This window comes from Mus musculus, chromosome 7 (assembly GCF_000001635.26).
Source record: "Mus musculus strain C57BL/6J chromosome 7, GRCm38.p6 C57BL/6J".
Lineage (NCBI taxonomy): Eukaryota > Metazoa > Chordata > Mammalia > Rodentia > Muridae > Mus > Mus musculus.
Genome location: NC_000073.6, coordinates 41,005,819 through 41,032,702, shown reverse-complemented (window position 1 = coordinate 41,032,702; position 26,884 = coordinate 41,005,819). Strand labels below are relative to the sequence as shown.

General features: G+C 39.4%; 1 long non-coding RNA gene across 2 annotated transcripts; it reads left to right on the top strand.

The window, feature by feature from the left end:
- Positions 1–115: 115 nt before the first annotated feature.
- On the top strand, positions 116–21,917 carry Gm38997. 2 transcript variants are annotated; one of them, XR_882045.1, is made up of 4 exons: positions 116–179; positions 20,248–20,397; positions 20,607–20,660; positions 21,786–21,917. It is a non-coding gene; the product is annotated as a predicted gene, 38997 (long non-coding RNA). The 2 variants fall into 2 exon arrangements; XR_882046.1 differs by lacking the exon at positions 20,607–20,660.
- Positions 21,918–26,884: the final 4,967 nt, after the last annotated feature.

Genomic DNA, 26,884 nt, shown 5'->3' with positions numbered 1-26,884 from the left:
CAGTACCATGGAAACCCCAGGATTCTACTAGATGCTGGTAGGCTAAGAGGGAGAATGATGTCATAAATCAGTCAGCGGCCAATGGGAAGGACAGATTCTGAGCTGCAAGACAGGATTGAGTGGGCAAGATCATGGAGAAATAGTAGCCCTGAATGCTGAGATAGGTGCTGGTGAAAGAGGTAATCTTCATGTGGCTGTTCCTTTTGCCTTGCCTTTTAGCTTAGGAAATCATATCAGTGTTTCTTACCAGATTCATGGACTGGTATTAATAATGTGCATATGATCTGTCACATTCCAACAAACTGTATCCCATCAACACACATTAATCATAGGGACAGTAGCCTTGGGCAGGAAGGAGAGGGTTACCGAGGTTGAAGCAACTAGGTTGAGAAACTGTTTTTGAGTTTTGAGCTGTCTGCATCTGTCCATGAACAAAGGAAGAGATCAAAGGGCTCCTTTGTGACTATGTTGAAGGGCAGGGCTGAGTGCATTGAAAGCACCTTGTAGGAGATTGTGAATCCCAAGACTGTGGCTCTTTTCCGGTTTCTTGTCCAGGAATTTTTTTTTTTTCTAATTCTTTATTTGGCTATTCTGGCCTAGGTTGGACTCAGATCCCGGTTCTCTCCTTTTCATCCCTGCTTTGTAGCCTTTGATCCTTGGACCAGCTTGCTCCTGCATCCTTACACTAGAGTGTGATAGCACAGTAAATTTCCCGACACAGTAGTCTTGATTTTGTCTGGCAGATGCATGTAACATGGGTTCTGCACTTATCAGCAAACAACAAAAGGACTGATGATGAGGCTCACTGCATGTGTTCCCTCTTTCAGCATTTGTTGCTGTTCTCCTGCCCACATTCTGCTTCCCCTGGATATTTTCTCTACTCTTCTTTCATTTTCCAGAAACAGGTTTTTCTCTCTAAACTCATGTTGTTTTGGAACTGACTGTGTATCTCCCTCCAGGCTCAGACTCATGGACATTCTTTATGTCCATGGCTTTCTCTCTGTAGAATCATGATTGTGAGCTACCAAGTCTGGGTGTTTTAAAAGGAGTGTGGCAGTTACTTTAGCTTCTTCCTCCTTGCAACAAACTCTGTAGAATCTTGGGCTTCTAGCATTGTCTGCCCTTCTTGGATCTGAGATCCGCCTAAGGCAGAGACAGTGGAACAGGTAGAGAACAAAAGAAGGCCTTAGTTGGTACAGGGTGTTGGACTAAATGGAAAAAGAAAGTAATGTAGGTATTTTGGTTTATTTTTCAATAAAGAACCAACCTTCTCACCATCTCAGGGTACCTTCATGCACAGGAATGCACCTGGTATTTTGTTGATACACAGAGAACTCTATGTCTTTCTTCATTTTATCCTATGTTGCACCTCCCATTTTTGTCACTCCCTGGTAAGTTCATAGACTGTTATTTGACATATGTCTAATATGAATTTATACACATTTTGTATTCTATCTACCTCACAAAGCATTAACTAATACAACAGTGTTGATTAATTAAAAATGATATTAGAGCCATTTTAACTGTCCTCCAGCAGTCACATGAGGTTCTAGAATGTTTACTCAGGGGCTTTTACTCTGAGCTGGTGCTGTTTAATGCAGCTGCATGCCTAGTTCTGTACAAATGTCCCTCCATGCCGACAGTGGAAAGTTGTTTAGTTTGGGACAAATTTCTGCAGTAAGAATGTTATTTTCCACATGACGTCAGAAATGAGATTCACTCCTCTTCTGTCAGCTGTTAAATAATTTGACACATTTGCCAAGATCATGCTTGAAAGTATGCTCCTGGTTGTAGATGGCACAGGGAAAAAAAAAAAAACATTGTCCTTCTGTAGCATTGTAGACTCAAGATTAGTATTGCCAGGAGTCTGAAATTAAGCAGATTGAGAGAAGAGATAGATGGAGTAGAGGAGGGAGAGGAAGAAGGAAACAGGCAAACACAAGAAACACATGCATACAGAGAGAAAAGGGGTAGATACAAAGAGAGAGAATGTAACTTGTACTTTTTAATCTCATTCTGTTTATTCATTTAAAATTTTTTACATTGATTCATTTAATTTTCCCTTTTAGAATGTATCCTGATTTTAGATTCATTTATCTCTACATTCTTGCTCATTCCAAACCCCTCACTCCTCAGTTTCCCTTCAGTTTGCATCTTTCATTAGGAAAGAACAGGCTTTACAAGGACAACAAACAAACAAACAAATAAAAAATATACTGAGAAGGAGGAAATTTATCATTTCAAAGTGTAATATGGCTAAATGATAGGAGTAAAAGAGGCCCACGTGCAGTCATCAAAATAAGAGACCTACTTGTCCTCATAGCTACTATTCCCATAAAAATACTAAACTAATATTGAAATGATATATATGCAAAGGACCTGTTCCAGACATATGTAGGGACTCTGCCTACCACTTTAGTGTCTCTTAGCTGGGAAGAGCTTTTATTTTTATTTTTTTATTCAGAGGACCTTGTTGACGTGTCTTCCACACCACCTGGCTCATATATTCATTTCATATCCACAACTGTGTGCTTCTCTTAGATCTGAGGGAAGGCCTTTGATGGAGAACTATCCTTTAGAATTCCTCTCCCATGATGTCTGGCTGTTAGCTCAACTGCTTTCAAAGAATGTCTCTGATGGTGGCAGGTTAAGGCACTCAACTAAGAAGTATAGCAGAATATTATCAGGGGTCATTTCATTGATATATATTTTGGTTAAATGAACAGGTTTTTTGTTTTACCCTATGTATATAGGCTATCTAGTTTCCGGTTCTTGGTTACCCAAGCATTGTTGACTATAGATTCATTCTTGTGGAGTAAGTCTTAAGTCAAATCAGAAGTTCATGCCTACTTCCACAAGGTCATTGTTTCCATTGCCCTAGAACATTTTGTAGGGATGACAGGTTGTAGGCCAAGGGTTTTTTTTGTTACTGGTTTCCATGTTTCTCTTTCAGTGTTCTATGCATCAGGAGTCCCTAAGTATTGCAAATGCACTAAAATGTATTGGTGAAGGATCCATGTTGCCATCCACCCAAACTCTTGATGTTCAGTGAGTGGGTGGATGTCATCTTAGGCAATGGGGCCTTCTCTGGTGATAGAGAGCACCATTTTGTCTAAGCAACAGCCTGGTTTTGTTGATCTACATGGGACATATGGCCAAAACTTCAACAGAAGTTTATGAAATTCTGTCATTGGAAGGCTTACAAGGACAAGAAATGGGATAAGACTTTATAACCCCCATTACTAGAAGGACTTATTTGGATGCCCTTCATAGATTTGAGGAAGTTTCCCTTGAGTGTGTTCCCATATCACACCCATAATAGCCTCTCTGTACCTGTGTTCACTTCCTACACTCTCTTCATCAACCCCATATCCCATACCATCTCAATCATCATTTTCATTCCCATCCACCCTTTTATACCTTTAGAACTGACTCTGTTACTGTATAACCAAGAAACACATGTGTTCCTCTATCTGGACCCCTCTTATTTATCCACCTTCTCAGGATCTACTGATTTTAGTACATGCATTCCACAGGTGAATTTGTGGGTGTTCATTACCTAACTCAGAATCATTTTTTTCCTAGTTCCATTCATTTTCTTGCACATTGCATAATATTTATTTTTGTAATAGCAGAGTATAAGTCCATTGTGTTAGCATGACTCTCTATGTTGTTGTAAGGATCAACCATTCGGTATATTCCCAAGAGTGATATGCCTGGATCTGCAGGTTGATCAACTTCAACTTACTGTGGAACTGCCTTTTTAATTTCAATAATTGCTGTACAAGTTTGCATACTCACTGGAAATGGAGTGTTCAGCTCTGCTCCCCCTCCTCGCCAGCATGGTTTATTGTATTACTGATCTTAGGCATTCAAACAAGTTGAAGATGGTAACTCAAAGGCATTTTGATTTGCATTTCCCTGATGACAAAGGATGTGCAATATTTCTATAAGTGTTTCCCAGCCTTTGAATTTCCTCTACTGAGTATTTTTTCAGATATATATGCAATTTTGAAATTGGATGATTTGACCATTTCAAATCCAGTTTCTTGACTTGTTTATATATATTTTTGAAATTTAGTCCTTGCTTTGGTAACCATATTACAGGATATGGAGAGGAAAACTGTTTTTGCATTCGGTAGGCTTTAGCTTTGTCCAGTTGACAGGTTCCCTGGAGCTTTTCTGTTATATGAGATCCCATTTAAGAATTGCAGAACTTCTTTTTTTTTTCTTTCTTTCTTCAAGAGTGGAGTTTTATTTTTTAAAGAGATTTGTTCAAAAAGACAATACTAAAAATACAAGGAAGCTTTTGATGAACACATCAATGTTGGGTTATTGGAATATATATACATATACATAACATATCATATATATCCATATATCTATACATTCATTTATGTCCATGTGTAAACATGCATATGTAAATATATTTCATATATAGGTATACATAAGATATGAATCTATAGTCTATTCTTTCATTTCTGCTCTTTACTTTTTTTTCTCTAATTTTTATTAGGTATTTACTTCATTGACATTTCAAATGCTATCCAGAAAGTCCCCTATACCCTCCTCCTCCTGCTCCACTACCCACCCCCTCCCACTTCTTGGATTTGTTGTTTCCCCTATACTGGGGAATATAAAGTTTGCAAAACCAAGGGTAATCTCTTCACAATGATAACCGACTAGTCCATCTTCTGCTAAAAATGCTGCTCGAGAAATGAGCTCTGTGGGTACTGGTTGGTTCATATTGTTGAAACTTCCTTATTTGATTCAGAGGACCTTGTTTATTGTCTTTCATGTCATCTGACTCATGCATTCTTATCACCTCCACAACCATGGGCTTCACTGAGCTCTGAGGAAAGGCATTTGATGGAGACCTATCCTTTAGACATCCTCCCCCATAATGTCTGGCTGTTAGCTCAGCTGCTTTCAGAGAAAGCCTCTGATGGTGGCAGGTTAAGGCACTCAACTAAGAAGTATAGCAGAATATTATCAGGAGTCATTTCATTAATATATATATATATATATATATATATATATATATATATATATATATATATATACTGTTGAATGACCAGGTTTTTTGTATTACCCTATGTCTATAGGCTATCTAGTTTCTGGTTCTTGGTTCCCCAAGCAATGAATACTATAGATTCCTTCTTGTGGAGGGAGTCTTAAGTTTAGAAAGTTTATTAAGTTCAAATCAGAAGTTCATTGCCTACTCTCAAGAGTTCATTATTTCCACTGCCCTAGAACATTTTGTAGGGACGACAGGTAGTCAGTCAAGGGTTTTGTGGTTATGCTGGTTTCTATGTTTCTATTTCAGTGTCCTATGCATCAGGAGTCCCTTAGCATTGCAAGGGCACTAGAATGTATTGGTGAAGTCTCCATGTTGCCATCCACCCAAATTCTTGATGTTCAGTGAGTGTGTGGATGTTATCTTCAGCCATGGGGCCTTCTCTGGTGATAGATAGCACCCTTTTTTCTAAGCAACAGCCTGGTTTGTTGAACTACATGGGACATATGCCCAAACCTCAACAGAATTGTATGAAGTTTTGCCACTGGAAGTCTTACAAGGACAAGAAATGGGATAAGACTTTATACCCCCCATTACTAGAAGGCCTTATTTGGATGCCCTTCATAGTTTTGAGGAAGTTTCCCTTGAGTGGGTTCCCATATCACATCCATAATAGCCTCTCTGTACTTGTGTTCACTTCCTACACTCTCTTCATCCACCCCATATCCCCTACCATCTCAACCATCACTTTTAATCCCATCCACCCTTATACCTTTAGAATATACTCTTTTACTGTATAACCAAGAGACACACAGGATCTTACACCTAGACCCCCCCCATCTTTACCCAGTATCTCAGGATAGACTCATTGTAATAAATGCATTCCACAGGTGTCTTTATGGGTTTTCATTACCTCACTCAGGATGATTTTTTTTCTAGTTCCATTCATTTTCCTGCACATTGCATAATGTACATTGTTGTAATAGGTGAGCATGACTTCACTGTGTTAGCATGACTGTCCTTGATGTTAGTTCGATCATCCATTGGGTATTTGATCAAGAGTGGAATGCATGTATCTGCAGGTAGATCATCTTTAACTTACTGTGGAACTGCCATTTTAATTTCAATAGTGGCTGTACAAGATTGCATACTAACTAGAAAGGGAGTGTTTCCTCTGCTCTATATCCTCACCAGCATGATATGCTGTGTTACTGGTCTTAGGCATTCTAACATGTTGAAGATGGTTTCTCAAAGTGGTTTTGATTTGCATTTCCCTGACGACTAATGATGTGCAACATTTCTATAAGTGTTTCTCAGCCTTTGAATTTCCTCTACTGAGTATTTTGTTCAGATATGTATGCAATTTTGAAACTGAATGATTTGACCATTTGAAATCCAGTTTCTTGACTTGTTTATATATATTTTGAAATTTACTCCTTCCTTTGGTAACCATATTACAAGATATAGAGAGAGGAAAACACTTTTTGCATTCTGTAGTCTTTATCTTTGTCCAGTTGACATGTTTTCAGTTACATGAGATCCCCTAAAGAATTTTGGAACTTCTTTATTTGATTCAGAGGACCTTCTTTTCTTATCTTCAATGCAGTCTGGCTCATACATTCATATCACCTCTGCAACTGTGGGCCTCATTGATCTCTGAGGGAATGCATTTGATGGAAACATATCATTTAGACTTCCTCTCCCATAATGTCTGGCTATTAGTTCAACTGCTTTCAGAGAAAGCCTCTGATGGTGGCAGGTAAAGACACTCAACTAAAAAGTATAGCAGAATATTATCGGAGTCATTTCATTGATATACATTTTGACCAGGTTTTTGTTTTACACTATGTCTATAGGCTATCTAATTTCTGGTTCTTGGGTACACTAGCAATGTTGACTATACATTCCTTCTAGTGGCGTGAATCTTAAGTCAAATCAGAAGTAGAATTGAAACACCAGAAATGAATCCACACACCTATGGACACTTGATCTTTGACAAGGGAGCTAAAAACATCTAGTGGAAAAAAAGACAGCATTTTCAACAAATGATGCTGGCACAACTAGTGGTTATCATGTAGAAGAATGCAAATTGATCCATTCTTATCTCCTTGTACAAAGCTCAAGTCTAAGTGAATCAAAGACTTACACATAAAACCAGAGACACTGAAATTAATAGAGGAGAAATTGGGGGGAAGCACGGGGGAAAAATTTCTTAACAGAACAGCAACGGCTTGTGCTGTAAGATCAAGAATTGACAAATGGGGCCTCATAAAATTGCAAACCTTTGTAAGGCAAAAGACACTGTCTATAAGACAAAAAGGCCATCAAGAGATTGAGAAGGGATTTTTACCAATCCTAAATCTGATAGGAGACTAATATCAAATATATGCAAAGAGCTCAAGAAACTGGACTCCAGAAATTCAAATAACCCCATTAAAAAATGGGATACAGATCTGAACAAAGAGTTGTCAAGTGAGGATTACCAAATGGTTGAGAAGCACCTGAAAAAATGTTCAACATCCTTAATCATTAGGGAAATATGAATCAAAACAAACCTTGAGATTCCACCTCACAACTGTCAGAATGGGTAAGATCAAAAATTCATGTGACATCAGATGCTGGCGAGGATGTGGAGAAAGAGGAACACTCCTCCATTGTTGGTGGAATTGCAAGCTTGTACAACCACTCTAGCAGTCAGTCTGGAGGTTCCTCAGAAAATTGGACATAATACTACCTGAAGATTCAGCCTTACCTCTCCTGAGCATATACCCAGAAGAACTTCCAACTGGTAATAAGAACACATGCTCCACTATGTTCATAGCAGCCTTATTTATAATAGCCAGAAGCTGGAAAAAACCCAGATGTCCCTCAACAGAAGAATGGATACATAAAATGCGGTACATATACACAATGAAGTACTACTCAGCTATTAAAAACGATGAATTTTTGAAATTCTTTGACAAATGGATGTATCTTGAGGATATCATCCTTAGTGAGGTAACCCAGTCACAAAAGAAGTCATCAAATATGCACTCACTGATATGTGGATATTGTCCCAGAAACATAGAAAACCCAAGATACAATTTTCAAAACATAAGAAAATCAAGGACAGCAAAGAACAAAGGGAGGATACTTCATTCCTCCTTAGAATAGGGAACAAAATACCAATGAAAAAGTTACAGAGACAAAGCTGGTGCTAAGACAAAAGGATGGAATATCCAGAGACTACCCTACCCAGGGATCCATCCCATAATCAGCCACCAAACCCAGTCACTATTGGATATGCCATCAAGATTTTGCTGAAGGGACCCTGGTATATCTGTCTCATATGAGGCTATGCCAGTGACTGGCAAATACAGAAGTGGATGCTGACAGTCATCTATAAGATGGAACACAGGGCTCCCAATGGAGAAAGTAGAGAAGGCACCCAAGGAGCTGAAGGGTTCCACCTTATAGGTGGAACAACAATATGAACTAACTAGTACCCCCAGAGCTCATGTCTCTAGCTACATATATAGAAGAAGATGTCCTAGTCGGCCATCACTGGGAAGAGAGGTCCCTTGGTTTTGCAAACTTTATATACCCCAGTATAGGGGTACAGCAGGGCCAAGAAGTGGGAGTGGGTAGGTAGGAGAGTAGGGTGGGGGGACTGTATAGGGGACTTTCGGGATAGCATTTGAAATGTATTTAAAGAAAATATCTAATAAAAATATTATAAAAAAAGAAGTTCATTGCCTACTCCCACAAGTTCATTGTTCCCATTGCCCTAGAGCATTATGTAGGGACGACAGGTTGTAGGTCGAAGGTTTTGTTGTTGTGCTAGTTTCCATGTTTCTCTTTCAGTGTCCTATGCATCAGGTGTCCCTTAGTATTGCAAGTGCACTAGAATATATTGGTGAAATCTACATGTTGCCATCCGCCACCTTCCCGATGTTCAGTGAGTGTGTGGATGTAATCTTGAGAAATGGGGCCTTCTCTGGTGATAGAGAGCGCCCTTTTGTTTAAGCAACTGCCTGGTTTTGTTGATCTACATGGGACATATGGCCAAAACTTCAACAGAATTTTGTGAAGTTTTGCCACTTGATGTCTTACCATCACAAGAAATGGGATAAGACTTTATACCCACCATTAATAGAAGGCCTTATTTAGATGCCTTTGATCGATTTGTGGAATGTTCCCCTCAGTGGGTTCCCATGTCACACCCATAATAGACTCTCTGTATCTGTGTTCACTTCCTACACTCTCTTCATCCATCCCATATCTGAATCTACCATCTCAACCATAATTTCCATTCCCAAACAACACTTTATACCTTTAGAATCTACTCTGTTACTGTACAACCAAGAGACACATGTGTTCCTCCATCTGGACCCCTCTTCATTACCCAGCTTCTCAGGATCTCCTGATTGTACATGCCTTCCACAGTTGTCTTTATGGGTTTTCATTACCTCACTCAGGATGGTTTCTTTTCTATTTCCATTCATTTTCCTGCACACTGCATAATATATATTATTGTAATAGCTGAGCATGACTCCACTGTGTTAGCATGACTGTCCTTGTTGTTGGATGAGTCATCCATTGGGTATTTGACCAAGAGTGGAATGCCTGGATGTGCAAGTAGATCAGCTTCAACTTACTTTGGAACTGTCTTTTTAATTTCAATAGTGGCTGTACAAGTTAGCATACTCACTAGAAATGGAGTCTTTCCTCCGCTCCACATCCTCACCAGCATGATTTGTTGTGTTACTGATCTTAGGCATTCTAACATGTTGAAGACAGTATCTCAAAGTGGGTTTGATTTGCATTTTCCTGATGACTAAGGATATGTAACATTTCTATAAGTGTTTCTCAACTTTTTGAATTTGCTCTATTATTTTGTTCAGATATGTACACATTTTTGACATTGGATGATTTGACCATTTGAAATCCAGTTTCTTGAGTTGTTTATATATAATTTTAAAATTTAGTCCTTTCTTTCGTAACCATATTACAGGATATGGAGGGAGGAAAACTCTTTTTGCATTCTGTAAGCTTTAGCTTTGTCCAGTTGACATGTTCCCTGCCTTATAGAAGATTTTCATTTATATGAGATAGCATTTAAGAATTGTGGAACTTCTTTATTTGATTCAGATTAGCTTGTTTACTTGTCTTCCACACAGTCTGACTTGTGTATGCATATCACCTTTGCAACTGTCAGCTTCACTGAGCTCTGAGGGAAGGCATTTGATGGAGACCTATCCTTTAGAATTCCTCTCCCTTACTGTCTGGCTGTTAGCTCAACTGTTTTCAGTGAAAGCCTCCAATGGTGGCAGTTTAAGGCAGTCAACTAAGAAGTATAGCAGAATATTATCAGGAGTCATTTCATTGATATATATTTTTGTTAAATGAACAGGTTTTTATTTTTTATTTTTTATTTTCTTTTTTTGGTTTTTTGTTTTTTGTTTTGTTTTGTTTTGTTTTTTGTAGTTTTTTGGGTTTTTTTGTTGTTTTGTTTTGTTTTGTTTTACTCTATGTCTATAAGCTATCTAGTTTCTGGCTCTTTGTTACGCAAGCATTGTTGACTATAGATTCGTTCTTGTGGAGTAAGTCTTAAGTCAAATCAGAAGTTCATTGCCTACTCCCAGAAGCTCATTATTTCCATTGCCCTAGAACATTTTGTAGGGACGACAGGTTGTCAGTCAAGGGTTTTGTGGTTGTGCTGGTTTCCAGGTTTCTCTTTCAGTGTCCTATTCATCAGGAGTCCCTTAGCATTGCAAGAGCACTGGAATGTATTGGTAAAGTCTCCATGTTGCCATCCACCCAACTTCTAGATGTTCAGTGAGGGTGTGGATGTTATCTTCAGCAATGGGGCCTTTTCTGCTTATAGACAGCACCCTTTTCTCTAAGCAACAGCCTGGTTTTGTAGATCTACATGGGACATATGGCCAAAACCTCAACAGAAGTTTATGAAATTTTACCACTGGAAGTCTTACCAGGACAAGAAATGGGATAAGACTTTATATCCCCCCCTTATTTAAAGGACTTATTTGGATGCCCTTCATAGATTTGAGGAAGTTTCCCTTGAGTGGTTTCCCATATCACACCCATAATAGCCTCTCTGTACCTGTGTTCACTTCCTACACTCTCTTCATGCACCCCATATCCCCTACCATCTCAACCATCATTTTCATTCCCATTCATCCCTTTATACCGTTAGAATCTACTCTGTTACTGTATAACCAACAGACACATGTGTTCCTCCATCTGGATCCCTCTTCTTTACCCACCTTCTCAGGATCTACTGATTGTAGAACATGCATTCCACAGGTGAATTTATGATTTTTCATTACCTCCCTCAGGATCGGTTTTTTCTAGTTCCATTCATTTCCCTGCACATTGCATAATATTTATTTTTGTAATAGCACAGTATGACTCCATTGTGTTAGCATGACTCTACTTGTTGTTGAAACGATCATTCATTGGGTATATGCTCAAGAGTGGTATGCCTGGATGTGCAGGTAGATCAACTTCAACTTACTGTGGAACTGCCTTTTTAATCTCAATAATTGCTGTACAAGTTTGCATACTCACTGGAAAGGGAGTGTTCAGCTCTGCTCCCCATCCTCGCCAGCATGATTTGTTGTGTTACTGATCTTAGGAATTCAAACAGGTTGAAGATGGTTTCTCAAAGTCGTTTTACTCTCCATTTCCCTGATACCTAAGGATGTGCAATGTTTCTATAAGTGTTTCTCAGCCTTTGAATTTCCTCTACTGAGCATTTTGTTCAAATATGTATGCAATTTTGAAATTGGATGATTTAACCATTTGAAATTCAGTTTCTTGACTTGTTTATATATATAAATTTAGTCTTTGCTTTGGTAACCATATTTCAGGATAAGGAGAGAGGAAAACTCTTTTACATTGGGGTGGCTTTATCTTTGTCCACTTGACAGGTTCCCTGCGTTTCAGAATCTTTTTCCATTATATGAGATCCCATTTAAGAATTGTGGAACTCCTTCTTTTTTTCTTTATTTCTTCAAGACTGGAGTTTTATTTTTTAAAGAGATTTGTTCAAAAAGACAATGCTAAAAATGCAAGGAAGCTTTTGATGAACACATCAATGTTGGGTTATTAGAATATATATATACATATACATAATATATTCATATATATCCATATATTATATATTCATATATGTTCATGTGTAAACATATACATATGTAAATATATTTCATATATAGGTATACATAAGATATGAATCTATAGTATATTCTTTCATTTCCTCTCTTTACTTTTTTTCTCCAATTTTAATAGGTGTTTACTTCATTTACATTACATATGCTATTCAGAGTCCCCTATACCCTCCTCCTCCTGCTCCCCTACCCACCCTCTCCCACTTCGTGGCCCAGGTGTTTCCCCTGAATTGGGGCATATAAAGTTTGCAAGGCCAAGGGTCCTCTCTTCACAATGATGGACCACTATGCCACCTTCTGCTAAAAATGCAGCTAGAGACAAGGGCTCTGGGGGTTCTGGTTAGTTCATATTGTTGGAACTTCTTTATTTGATTCAGAGGACCTTGTTTACTTGTCTTCCATGCATTCTGGCTTGTGTATGCATATCACCTCTGCAACTGTGGGCTTCACTGAGCTCTGAGGGAAGGCATTTGAGGGAGACCTATCCTTTAGACTTCCTCTCCCATAATGTCTGGCTGTTAGCTCAGCTGCTTTCAGAGAAAGCCTCTGATGGTGGCACATTATGGCAGTCATCTAAGAAGTATAGCAGAATATTATCAGGAGTCATTTCGTTAATATATATTTTTGTTAAATGACCAGGTTTTTTGTTTTACTCTGTGTCTATAGGCTTTCTACTTTCTGGTTCTTGGTTACCCAAGCATTGTTGACTATAGATTTGTTCTTGTGGAGTAAGTCTTAAGTCAAATCAGAAGTTCATAGTTGACTCCTACAAGTTCATTGTTTCCATTGCCCTAGAACATTTTGTAGGGAGGACAGGTTTTCAGTCAAGGGTTTTGTGGTTGTGATGGTTTCCAGGTTTCTCTTTCAGTGTCCTATGCATCAGGAGTCCCTTAGCATTGCAAGGGCACTGGAATGTATTGGTAAAATCTCCATGTTGTCATCCACCCAGCTTCTAGATGTGTAGTGAGTATGTGGATGTTATCTTCAGCCATGGGGCCTTCTTTGCTGATAGGGAGCACCCTTTTGTCTAAACAACAGCCTGGTTTTGTAGATCTACATGGGACATATGGCCAAAACCTCAAAAGAATTTTATGAAATTTTGCTACTGGAAGTCTTACCAGGACAAGAAATGGAATAAGACTTTATACCCCCCATTACTAGAAGGTGATATTTGGATGCCCTTCATAGATTTGAGGAAGTTTTCCCTCAGTGGGTTCCCATATCACACCCATAATAGCATCTCTGTACCTGTGTTCACTTCCTAAACTTTCTTCATCCACCAAAGATCTCCTACTATCTCAACCATCATTTTCATTTCCATCCACCCCTTTATACCTTTAGAATCTACTTTGATAATTTATAACCAAGAGATACATGTGTTCCTCCATCTACACACCTCTTTTTTACCCAGGTTTTCAGTATCTACTGATTGTAGGACTTGCATTCCACAAATGTCTTTATGGGTTTTCATTAACTCACTCAGGATGATTTTTCTTCTAGTTCCATTCAATTTCCTACACATTGCATGCATTATGTACATTATTGTAATAGCTGAGCATGACTCCACTGTTTTTGCGTGACTGTAGTTGTTCTTCAATGGGTCATCCATTGGATATCTCACCAAGATTGGTATGCCTGGATCTGCAGGTAGATCACCTTCAACTTACTGTGGAACTGCCGTTTTGATTTCAATAGTGGCTGAACGTGATTGCATACTCAATAGAAATGGAGTCTTTCCTCTACTCCACATCCTCGCCAGCATGATTTATTGTGTTACTGATCTTAGGCATTCTGAAATGTTGAAGATGGTATCTCAAAGTGGTTTTGGTTTTCATTTCCCTGATGTCAAAGAATGTGCAACATTTCTATAAGTGTTTCTCACATTTTTGAATTTCTGCTACTTAGTATTTTGTTCAGATATGTATGCAATTTTGAAATTGGATAATTTGACCATTTGAAATTCAGTTTCTTGAATTGTTTATATAAATATTTAAAATTTAGTCCTTGCTTTTGTAACCATATCACAGGATATGGAGAGGTGAAAACACTCTGCATTCTGTAGGCTTTATCTTTGTCCAGTTAACAGGTTCCCTGCCTTACAGAAGCTTTTCAGTTATATGACATCCCATTTAAGAATTGTTGAACTTCTTTATTTGATTCAGAGTATCTTGTTTACTTCTCTTCCATGCCGTCTGGCTCGTTCATGCATATCACCTCTGCAAACGTAGACTTCACTGAGCTCTGAGGGAAGGCATTTGATGGAGAACTCTTCTTTAGACTTCCTCTCTAATAAAGTCTGGCTATTAGCTCAGCTGCTTTCAGAGACAGCCTCTGATGGTGGCAGGTTAAGGCACTCAACTAAGAAGTATAGCAGAATATTATCGGGAGTCATTTTCTTGATATATATTTTTGTTAAATGACCAGATTTTTTATTTTACCTTATGTCTATAGGCTATATAGTTTCCCGTTCTAGGTTACCTTAGCAATGTTGACTATAGATTCCTTCTTGTGGAGTGAGTCTTAAGTTCACAAAGTTCATTAAGTTCAAATCAAAAGGTCATTGCCGACTCCCCCAAGTTCATTGTTTCCATTGCCCTAGAATATTTTGTAGGGACGACAGGTTGTCAGTCAAGGGTTTTGTGGTTGTTTTGGTTTCTAGGTTTCTCTTTCAGTGCCCTATTCATCAGGAGTTCCTTAGCATTGCAAGTGCACTAGAATGTATTGGTGAAGTCTCCATGTTGCCATCCACCCAACTTCTCGATGTTCACTGAGTATGTGGTTATCTGTTATCAGTTAGGCCTTCTCTGCTGATAGAGAACACGCTTTTGTGTAAGCAACAGACTGGTTTTGTTGACCTACAGGGAACATATGGCCAAAACCTCAAAAGAAGTTTATGAAGTTTTGCCACTGGTAGTCTTACTAGGACAAGAAATTGGATAAGACTTTATAACCCACCATTACTAGAAGGCCTTATTTGGATGCCTTTCATAGATTTGAGGAAGGTTCTCGTCAGTGAGTTCCCATATCACACCCATAATAGCCTCTCTGTACCTGTTTTCATTTCCTATACCCTCTTCATCTACCCCTTATCTCCTACCATCTCAACCGTCATTTTCATTCCCATCCATCCCTTTATACCTTTACCATATACTCTCTTACTGTATACCCAAGAGACACATGTGTTCCTCCATCTAGATCCCTCTTCTTTACCCAGATTCACAGGATCTACAGAATGCGGTGCATGCATTCCACAGGTGTCTTTATGGATTTTCATTACCTTATTCAGGACGATTTTTTTCTACCTCCATTCATCTTCCTGCACATTGCATAATATATATCTTTGTAGTATCTGAGCATGATTCCTTGTGTTACAATGACTGTCCTTGTTCTAAGATGGGTCATCCATTGGGTATTTGACCAAGATTGGTATGCCTGGATCTGCAGGTTGATCAACTTCAACTTACTGTGGAACTTCCGTTTTTATTTCAACAGTGGCTATACAAGTTTGCATACTCACTAGAAATGGAGTGTTCCCTCTGTTCCACATCCTCGCCAGGATTAACTGTTGTGTTACTGATCTTAGGCATTCTAACAGGTTGAATATCTTATCTCAAAGTGGTTTTGATTTGCATTTCCCTGATGACTAAGGATATGCAACATTTCTACAAGTGTTTCTCACCTTTTTGAATTTCCTTTATTGAGTATTTTGTTCAGATATGTATGCAATTTTGAAATTGGATATTTTCACCAATTGAAATCCAGTTTCTTGAATTGTTTATATATATATTTTTGAAATTTAGTCCTTCTTTGGTAATCATATTACAGGATATGGAGGGAGGAATACTCTTCTTGCATTCTGTTAGCTTTAGCATTGTGCAGATGACACTTTCCCTGCATTACAGAAGCTTTACAGTTATGTGAGATGCCATTTAAGAATTGTGGTACTTCTGTATTTGACTCAGACTACCTTGTTTACTTTACTTCCATGCCTTCTGGCTGGTGCATGCATATCACCTCTGCAGCTGTGGGCTTCACTGAGCTCTGAGGGAAGGCATTTGATGGAGACCTGTCCTTTAGACCTCCTCTCCCATAATGTCTGGCTGTTAGTTCAACTGCTTTCAGAGAAAGCCTCTGATGGTGGCAGGTTAAGGCACTCAACTAAGAAGTATAACAATATCATCAGGACTTATTTCATTGAAGTACATTTTTGTTAAATGACCAGGTTTCTTGTTTTACCCTATGTGTATAGGCTATCTACTTTCAGTTTCTAAGTTACCTAAGCAATGTTGAGTTTAGAGTCCTTGTTGTGGAGTGAATCTTAAGTCAAATCAGAAATTCATTGCCTACACTCACAAGTTCATTGTTCCCATTGCCCTAGAACATTTTGTAGGGACAACAGGTTGTAGGTCAAAGTTTTTCTTGTGCTTGTTTCTAGGTTTCTCTTTCAGTGTCCTATGCATCAGGAGTCACTTAGCATTGCAAGAGCACTAGAATGTATTGGTGAAGTCTCCATGTTACCATCCACCCAACTTCTCGATGTTCAGTGAGTGTGTTGATGTTATCTTCAGCAATGGGGTCTTGTCTGGTGATAGAGAGCACCCCTTTTTCCTAGCAACATCCTGTTTTTATTAATGTACATGGGACATATGGCCGAAACCTCAACAGAATTTTAGGAATATTTGCCTCTGGTAGTCTTACTAGGAGAAGAAATGGGATAAGACTTTATACCCCCCAATACTAAAAGGCCTTATTTGGATGCCCTTCATAGATTTGAGGAAGTTTTCCCTTAGTGGAAAACTTAGTTCCCATATCACACCCATAATTGCCTCTCTGTACCTGTGTTCACTTCCTACACTTTCTTCATCCACCAAATATCCACTACCATCTCAACCATCATTTTCATTCCCATCTACTTCTTTATAACTTTACAATCCACTTTATTCCTGTATACCCAAGAGGCACATGTGTTCCTCCATCTAGACCCCTCTTTTTCACCCAGCTTCTCAGGATCTAGTGATTGTAGTACATATATTCCACAGGTGTCTTTATGCATTTTCATTACCTCACTCAGAATTATTTTTTTTCTAGTTCCATTCATTTTCCTGTACAAATCAGAAGTTCATTGCCTACTCACACAAGTTCATTGCTCCCATTGCCGAAGAACATTTTGTATGGACGACAGGTTTTAGGTTAAGGGTTTTGTTGTTGTTTTTGTCTCTAGGTTTCTCTTTCAATGTCCTATGCATCAGGAGTTTCTTTATATGGCAAAGGCTGTACAGTGTATTGGTGAAGGCTTCATGTTGCCATTCACCCAACTTATCAAAATTCAGTGAGTGTGTAATTTTTCTCTTCAGCTATGGGGCCATCTCTGGTTATAGAGAGCACCCCCTTTTTCTTAGCAACAACCTTGTTTTGATACGAACAGACACATGGTATTTTTCTGGATGTTGTCTGGTGAAAGGGAATGTTTGTTTTCCTGGAGTGGACACCTGAGGGGTGCATGATGCTTGGAAAGAGTGTAAGTATAACCCAACAGACACTGTGTTAAGATCTTTCATTGGTTCATCTTGGATCTTGTTGCTGGTTATCATTCCTCTTTTATAATGCTGTTTTCCCCTGACAACACTCTTGCATTGGTTCTCCTTGCTTTCTTCGCTGATCTTCACTTACTGTTACTTAGTAGAGAGAAATGCACCAAAGGAACTTTTGGTGGTATTTTTGCTGCTGCTTGCTGTGTGTGTGGCCTCTTGCTGATTGTCTGAGCCTTGCACTTTTTTTCTGGATCAAGATCTTGCCATTTATTTGGTTTTTTGTGCTTGTCCAATGGCCTGGAGTGCTGACAGTGAAGATTGGAGCTGCCTCCTCAAAATATTTCTAAGCAGCCCCATTATCAGTTTCCTGATAATTAACCGTTCGTTCTTTTTACCTACCACTTTTAGGTGGTGGGCTAGAAGGCAGATTGAAGTGTTAAAGAACCATGCTTTAAAGTAGGCTTTGAAAACTCTGAGCCTACAGCTTTCATGTTTGTGGTTAGCATAGAAGTGATAGCCCCCCCCCCATTTTCTTAGTGTAGTCACTCATTACTATGAAGTTCCCTCTTAGCACTGCTTTGTGTCCCACAAGTTTGTCGGTACTGTTTCTCATTTTTTTCTTGAATTCTAGTAAAACTTTAATTTCTTTCTTCCTGTCTTGACATATTTTCTTCATTCAATAAAGATGTGTTGAGTTTCCATGAATTTTTAAGCTCCCTGTTGTTTCTGTTGTTTAAATCTAGATTTAATCTATGGTGGTCCAGTGGGATGCATGGGGTTATTTCAATGTTCTTGTATCTGTTGGTTCTTGCTTTCAGTCAAGAGTATGTGGTCAAGTTTACAGAAAGAACTATGTGTTACAGAAATGAGGGCATATAATTATGTGTTTGGAAGAAATGTTCTGTAAATGTATGTTAGTGTAAAATATTAATACCTGACAATAATTCGAACCTATTGCCTCAACCTTCATTTTGTAGCTTATAATCTTAACCTGTCCTAATGTTTCTTGCCCTGACCATAAAGTCTTATTGTTGTGCTTTGTCACAGAGCCTGGTGGACTCTGGAAATTGCTTATCCTTAGCACCTCTACACCAACCCAATCAGCTTTAATGGCAGATAACACTACTTTGTTTAGATAGCTTATATATTGCAAATGTACCTGTTTGTAATTTTCCTATGTAAAAACTGGCCCTGATAAGTACCTGCCAATGATTGCATCTTGGCTCCCTATTCCTGGCTGTGTCATTGATTAATCTGTCTTGAATATGTGTTCAATAAATAAAACATATCTGACTGAGATCGTTGCCTGGGTCGTAAGTGGGACTAATGCTGAACCTCACTCAGCATTTGGTGATGTGTTGTCCAGAAATGTGTCAAACCATCTACTACCCCTCAGTCAGTATCAATGAGCACCAACAAGCCAGTTGGCCGTTCTGAACCTAGGTAAGTAATTTTTTTTTTTTTTTGGCAGGAGGGGATTGGTTTTGTTCTAGTGATTTATACCCTTTGGTGGATCAAAGAAGAGAAACTGAAAGCAATATTGAGATGCCTTAATTTCCATTAGGTAGAAGGGCACAGATCTCCATCTCCATCTTTGCACTTGGGAGGGAAACCCAATCAGATACCTTTCCTTAACTCCCATTTCTGCCACAGCTTCTGCCTTGCTTTCCCATTGTTTCTTGGTCCTGTTATTCTCTACTTCATTTTTCATCCCATTCTTCATCCTGCTATTCTTCTTCACTCCTCATTATGGGCCAGTCTTCCTCAACTCCTGACACCCCTGTTGAGGCTTTTCTGGGCCATTTCAAAAATTTCCAAAAGGCCACTGCTGTTTTAGATACCCAAGTTTTTCCTGGGAGGCTCCATACTCTCTCTGAGTTCAAATGGCCATCTCTTGTACTGGTTGTCCCCCAGAAGGCTAATTTGACTCTGCTCTTCTTCTTCCCATACAAGCTCTAGTTTTCCACCATGCTGGGAGAACATAAACAGGTCTACTATGTCATGGCCTGGCATTTTCTTCTCTTTGACCCACAGAGGAGGAGAAGGCATCTGCACTTTCTGGGAATTTTCAGGACCAGATTGAACAGACAATGACGATTATCTAAGCCATTAAGGAGGCTGTCCAAGACTGCATCAAATGAGGTTCTCCAATCCTAACCCTATTGGGTGACAAAGATCCCCTGCCTCCTCCTTACTGAGTACTCTAAGAAGCTTCACAACTCTGCCAGGCCACTCCTCTTCCCTCAGCTCTCCCTTCCCTTCCTCACTTGACTGTCTCCTTCCATACTAGGTCAGGCACTTCCTTCCATCCCTCAGTGGAAGCACCTTCCCTGCACATCATAGCACTTCCCTCTGCTTCACATGAGAGACCTTTTATGGTCTACCAGTCCTTCTCCAACTGTGATATTCATAACTGGAAGGCTTGTAATCCCACTTTTTCTGAGAAACCTCAGGTTCTATTTCTCTTCTTGAGACTATATTTCTCACTCACCATCCTTCTTGGGTGGGCATCTAACAATTCCTTCAGATGCTGTTTACTACAGAGGAACAGGATCACATTGGGTGGGACCCACAAGTTGGTCCCAGAAAAGGACAGCAGATGTTCCAAGTATCCAGTAGGAATTTGATGCTGCCTTCTCTAAGACCATTCCTGACTGGGACACCAATTCAGCTGAAGGTAAGGAAGCGCTTAAAAGTTTTAACCAGATTCTTATGAGAGTTCTCCAGGTGACAGCCAGGCCCCCTACAAATTTATCGAAGGTGGGTGAAATAGTACAGAGCCCCTAGTCAACTTCCTGGAGTGACTCATGGATGCCTATAGAACTTACACACTGATTGACCCAGATGTGGCATATAATCACCAGGCCGTCAATGTGGACTTTGTAGGTCACTGGGTTCCAAATACCCACAAGAAGATCCAGAAGACTGAAAGCTTTGAAGGTAAGAATTTGTCTGAAATCATGGATATTGTTCAAAAGACGTTAGCAATTGGGGATGTCCAGTGGACAAATAAGCTAAGAAATTGTCATGGATGTTGGTGGCAGCCAAGGGACAATAGGGAGGATGGGGAAAGGCTTCCACTGAACCAAGGTCAGCTCAAGTAAGCCTGGTTATTCACCCCATTCAAGGTCCTTAGAGACCAATGTGTATACTGCAAGTAAATGGGGCAATGGAAGGATCAATGCCACCAAAATCCTATGAAATTCTAGGAGTTAAAGCCTATTCTTGTACTCTCTGACTGGAAGAATTGGGAGTTGAAATCTCCTTCAGAGCCCAGGTAAACTTAGAAAGATGACAGTGCCCAGTGAACACTCTGTTGGATACTGAGTCTCAATATCCAGTCTTCTAGAGGCCTCTGTGACTCATGATGACCCAAACTACCCTCATTTAAGGTTCTATGGGTACCTACACTATCAAGCAGTGTGTAGACTTGGGAAAAACAGACTATTACTCACTTTTCCTGGTGATTCTGGAATGCACTTATCCCCTTTTAGTGAGAAACCTCCTGACTAAAATGGGAGCTCAAATTCACTTTTATGCTGGAGGCAAGAATGTGGCCCAGGAAAACCCACCTCTGTTCTGCGTCTTTTCTTTGAAGAATGAAGACCTCCAGCGGCCAAAGAAAAAGAAATGGAGCCCTTTACCATCCCCCCTAGAAGAATGTATTGCCCTGATACACCAGTATAGGCTGAAAATAACCCTCTAACCTAGCTTCTCACCTATCCCCAGTTGTGGTATATCTGAATGTTATGATAGCTCTGTAAGAATAAGCTACTACCTTTGGTCACGAGAAGACCTTCAGGGTTCTAGCCCCATATTAATTGACTTCAAGAGTGTAGAATCCTCATTCCATGTCAGTCTTACTAGAATATACCCTTGTTACTAGTTAAAAAGCATGGAGGGAAAGACTGTAGATCAAGCAAGACCTGAGGTAGATGAATAAGATGGTAGGAGACATTCACCCAACAGTCCTGAATCCATATACACTTCTGAGTTCCTTACCACCCAATAGGCAAATTTACAAAGACTTGGGCTTAAATGGCACCTTCTTTAATATTCCCCTAGATAAAACAGCCAGCCACTTTTCACCTTCAAGTAGCAAGATCTGGAAAACAGGTTCAGTGTACAGTTAAGCTGAACAAGACTTCTGCAAGGATTTAAGAACTTGCCCACCATATTTGACAAGGCTCTCCTTCAGGACTTATGTGAGTATTGACAGGCCATGCCACATATTTACTTCAATATGTAAATGATTTATTTCTGGCTGCCACTGATACAGACTCTCACATGAAGGCAACTAAAGTCCTCTTAAAAATTACACAATGATTGGGGTATAGAGTCTCAATTGAAAGGACACAGATTTGCATAACTGAAGTAATGTACTTAGGGTTCAATTCAAGGGTTGGGGGCAAAGAACCCTGTCCCAAGTCTGTAAGGGTACCATCCTAGGCATCCTGACAAAGACTCAATGCCTAGTGTGAAATAACCATTTTTTACTGTTATTCCTACCAATCCCATTAGCATGAGAGATCTTTCCATCTTCTTATATCTTCCTAAATTTCTTCCTTCAAAGACTTCATAATGGTTTTTCACATGCTTTATGAGAGTTACCTCAAGGTATTTTATGTTATTTGTTCCTACTGTAAAGGATGTTTTACAAATTTCTTGATCAGTCTGTATATGGTTTGTATAAAAGAGGGATACTGATATTTTTTTTTTTAGTTAATTTTGTATCCAGTGGCTTTGCTGAAAAGATGAAGTAGAAATTTCTGGTTTCTTTGGATAAACAGTTGTGTCATGTAATGCTGTTTTCTGGAAGTTGTCTTATGAGAAGATGTTTTACTATAGCAGACATGTGAAATGATGTTTTGCTAGGCAGACATGTATGAGGATGTTTTTGCTGAGGCAGACACATGAGAAGATGTGTTGTCTGAAAAGAGTGTAAGCACAACCCAATAGACCCTGAACAGCACTCTTGCATTGGTTTGCCTTGCAAAGCTTTGCTGGTTTTTGCTGATCTTCATTTCTCATGACTTCATAGAGAGAAAAGCACCAAAGACCTTTGAGTTGCATTCTATTCTGCTTCACTGACATGGACTAGTAGAGATTTGGTGGAGCCTTGCAGGTTCTTCTAGATCAAACTGTTGTTACTAATAAATATTTGGTCTTTGCCTATTGGACTAGGCTACTGCTACTGATTGATGTTTGATATTTAGGACTGGACTGCTGATATACTGGCAATGAAGTTTGGAATCATCTAAAACAACTACTTCTAAATAGGTGTACCAATGGGGTAGAAAGGAGGTTTGAAGCATTTAAGAACGCTAACTAAATCAGTTTTGAAAAATCTAAGCCAACAAAGAGTAACACATTTTCTTTGGCCATTTTTTTTTCAGTTCCCCTCAACTGAACATTTAGGTTGTTTCCAGATTTTGACTATTACAAAGAATGCTACTATGAACATAGTTGAGGAAGTGTACTTGAGGTATGGTGGAGCATCCTTAGGGTATATGCCCAGGAGTGGTAGAACTGAGTCTTGAGGTAGATCCATTCCCAATTTCCTGAGAAACTACCAAATTGATTTCCAAAGTGGCTTTATAAGTTTTCTCTTCCACCAGCAATGTAGGAGTTTTCCCTTTGTTCCACATCCTCAACAGCATCCTCAACTAGTCTCAATCTGTTGCTTGAGATTTTACCATGACAAATCTTATCAATGAAAGATGTAATCTCAGAGTAGTTTGACTTGCATTTTCCTGATTGCTAGGTATTTTAAACGATTATTTAAGTGCTTCTTGCCCATATGAGATTTCTTTGTCAAAAATTCTCTGCTTAGATCTATACCCCATTTTTCTTGTTCTTTCATACATTTTTTCATTTATTTATTCACTCCACATCACAATATTACTTCCCTCTCCACCCATTTCCTCCTTACTCTCTATTCCAAGAAGGAGTTTTCCCCATCCCAGGCACCACTACACTCTGGCAAATCAAGTCACTGCAGAACCAAGCACATCTTACCTAACTTAGGCCAGACAAGGCAGCCGAGCCAGGGGAATGGGAACCATAGAGGAGCAACCGGTTAAAAGGCTGGCCCTGCTTTACTAGTTGGGGGACCAACATGAAGACCAAACTCCACATCTGCTACATATGTGTGGTAGACCCATGCCTTGCCCAAGCTCCCTCTTTGGTTGGTGGTTCAGTCTCTGGGAGCCCCCAAATATCTAGGAGAGTTGACTCTTGGTCTTCCTATAGAGCTCCCATTCTCCTTGGGTCTTCTCAGTCCTTGCTCCAACCCTTCCACAAGACTCTGTGGCTTATTCTAATGCTTAGTTATGTGTCTCTGCATTGGTTTCCACTGCCTGATGGATGGATCCTTTCAATGTATCCTCAATTGCTTAACTGGGTTATTTGATTTGTTGGTGTCTAGTTCCTTGAATTCTTATATTGAGTTATGTATTTTGGATATCAGGCTTCTGTTGGATGGAGTGTTAGTGTAGATCTTGTCCCATTCTTCAGGCTGCCATTCTGTCCTTTTGATGGTGGCTTACAAAAGATTTTTAGTTTCATGAGGTCCTATGAGGTTAATTTATTATAAATTAAAAATGATTTATTATTGATCTTAATGCTTGAGGTCTTGGTGTTCTGTTTAGAAAGTTGTCCCATATATATATATATATATATATATATATATATATATATATATATATATATATATCCCACTTTCTCTTTCATCAGATTTAGTATATCTGGTTTTATGTTGAAGTCTTTAATCTATGGGAATTTTAGTTTGGGAATGGGAGATAAACATAGATCTATTTGCATTCTTCTACAAGCAGATATCCAGTTTGATCAACACTATTTGTTGAAGATGCTTTCCTATTTTCTACCGTCTAATTTTGGCTACTTTGTCAAAAATAAGTGTGTGGATTTATTTCTTGGCCTTATATTCAATTCCATTGATCAACCTGTCTGTTTTTATGTGAATGCAATGTAGTTTAATTACTATTGCTCTGTAGTACAGCTTGGTGTCAGGAAGGATGATAACTCCATAAGTTCTTTTATTGTACAGGGTTGTTTTATTTTATTTTTTTTTATAGGATATTTTTTTTCCATTTTTTATTAGGTATTTAGCTCATTTACATTTCCAATGCTATACCAAAAGTCCCCCTTACCCACCCACCTCCACTCCCCTACCCACCCACTCCCCCCCTTTGGCCCTGGCGTTCCCCTGTACCGGGGCACACAAAGTCTGCGTGTCCAATGGGCCTCTCTTTCCAGTGATCGCCGACTAGGCCATCTTTTGATACATATGCAGCTAGAGTCAAGAGCTCAGGGGTACTGGTTAGTTCATAATGTTGTTCCACCTATAGGGTTGAAGATCCCTTTAGCTCCTTGGGTACTTTCTCTAGCTCCTCCATTGGGAGCCCTGTGATCCATCCATTAGCTGACTGTGAGCATCCACTTCTGTGTTTGCTAGGCCCTGGCATAGTCTCACAAGAGACAGCTACATCTGGGTCCTTTCGATAAAATCTTGCTAGTATATGCAATGGTGTCAGCGTTTGGATGCTGATTATGGGGTGGATCCCTGGATATGGCAGTCTCTACATGGTCCATCCTTTCATCTCAGCTCCAAACTTTGTTTCTGTAACTCCTTCCATATGTGATTTTTGTCTTTCTATATAAAGTTAAGTAGTGTTCATTCAAGGTCTGTAAGGAAGTGTGTCAAAATTTTGCTTGGAATTGCATTGAATCTGCACATTGCTTTTGGTAAGATGGCCATTTTTTCCTGTTTTAATCCTACTGATCAGTGGGCAAAGGGGTTCTTTCCATCTTCTTCTATTTTTTTTTTCTTCAAAACTTGAAAGTTCTTGTCATTTGGATCTTCAGTTGCTTGTTTAGAGATATTGAATATTAATTATGAAGGGTGTTGTTTCCCTAATTTGTTCTCAACCTATTTATTGGTTGTGTATAGGAGAGTTACTATTTTGTTTTTTAGTTAATTTTGTATTCATATATGGCACAGAAGGTATTTGTCAACTGTAGGATTTCCCTGGTAGAATTTTTGGGATCACTTGTGCATACGATCATATCTTGCAAGTAACAACTCCTTCCTTTCCAGGTTGTATACACTTGATTGCTTCTAGTTGTCTTATTGCTCTTACAAAGACTTCATGTATTATATTGAGTCAAAATCATCATCTAATGAGATGATTATTTTTTTCAGATTGTCTATATCATGTTTACATTGATATATTTGTATGTTGAACCATCCCTACATCTCTCCTTTGCCTCTGACAGGGTCTTTCCCACAACCCCTCACACATCCACTTCTAAATCACTACACCCCCCCCCCGCATCCCCATTCCTTGGAGCCTCAAGTGTCTATAAGATTAGGGGAAACCTCTTCCACTCAGGCCAAGCAAGGTAGTCTACTGCTACATATGTGCCTTGGGCATGGACCTGCCCACCTCACACATCCACTTCTAACTCACTCCCCCCAGCATCCCCATTCCTTTGAGCATCAAGTATCTATAAGATTAGGGCCAACCTCTTCCATTCAGGCCAAGCAAGGCAGTCTACTGCTACATATGCGCCTCGGGCATGGACCTGCCTGTATATGTTCTTTGGTTGTGGCTTTGTCTTATCCCAGAAGGCCAGGAGGATTAATGGAAATATGCAGCTTCAGGGGGTTAGGGGTCACCTCTAGAATGTCCCAGAGTCCTGGGATGTGGGAGGCTCCCAGGACACAATGGGGATGATGTTTGCCAAGGTGCCCAACAGTGTAGAAATGTAACCTGAAGAGACCACCTTCAGTAGTTAGACACTGCCCTCAGTGGAGAGATGGGGACACCAACCCACCTTCAAATTTTTTGACCCAGAATTATTCTGTCTAAAAGAAATGCAGGGAAAAAATGGAACAGAGACTAAAGGAAAGGGTGACCAGTCACTGCTCCACTTGGCATCCATCCATGGGCCAGCACTAAACCCTGACACTATTACTGATGCTATTTTGTACATGCAAATAAGAGCTTAGTATGGCTGTCCTCTGAAAGGCTCTACCAGCAGCTGACTAAACCAACCACTGGACTGAGGTCAGGGACTCTTATGGAACAGTTATGAGAAGGATCAAAGGAGCTGAAGGGTGTGCCAACCCCAAAGGAAAA